The sequence below is a fragment of the Penaeus monodon genome, chromosome 27 (assembly GCF_015228065.2).
Source record: "Penaeus monodon isolate SGIC_2016 chromosome 27, NSTDA_Pmon_1, whole genome shotgun sequence".
NCBI classification, from domain to species: Eukaryota; Metazoa; Arthropoda; class Malacostraca; order Decapoda; family Penaeidae; genus Penaeus; species Penaeus monodon.
In genome coordinates this window covers 34,402,389-34,403,108 of record NC_051412.1, presented here as the reverse complement: position 1 = coordinate 34,403,108, position 720 = coordinate 34,402,389, and positions in this window count along the sequence as shown.

The following is a 720-nucleotide window of genomic DNA, read 5'->3' as shown; positions in this document are numbered from 1 at the left end:
GGAAGATTAAATCCACAGACAGCCACAGAAACAGAACGAAAAGAAGAAAGAGTGAAGGAGAGTCGATACGTGTGTATGAAGAGGGTTGGGGGTCGGAGGATGGGAGCGGGGGTCGGAGGATGGGGTGGGGGGTGAGAGTGAGTCTGGAGGGGGTGTGGGGGGTCGGGAGGAGGCCTTGGGGGGGTTGGAGGGGGTCCGTGAGTGGCGCTGGCCTGGAGAAGGTCCATCAGCCACTGTGGCCGCCAGGTGGTGGTGTCAGTGGTGCCAACACTCACGCGCGCCCACAGACGTCCATCAGACGAGTCGCGAGACAGAGAGCAGGGCGAAAAAAAAACGCTGACCCGAAGCAGAAATAATCTCTTTCACCTCCATTCGCTTTTTGACCCTCGTTCCCTGTTATTACGGGAATCTTACCGTGGGTGTTAGTTATTAGGGGTTAATAAGATAATATGCTATAAAAAAAAGAAGAAGAAAAAAGATTTATATATTTTGTCAAGGTCCATCTCGCTCTTTGTTCGTCTGCTTGGCCTTGTGCGTTAGCGGGTCTGGCTGGCGCTGCCCCGGGCCACTCGCGCACCACTGACTTCACGCCGGAGCAAGCGGACGAACGCCTTCGCCTCCCGTCGTAAGGGCGGGAATCCTATCCCAGTGCCGGCGTCGCGTCAACCATACGGGGGTCGAGAGAGACGCTGTTGTATCGTCGCTCGTTCGTCGTGAGTT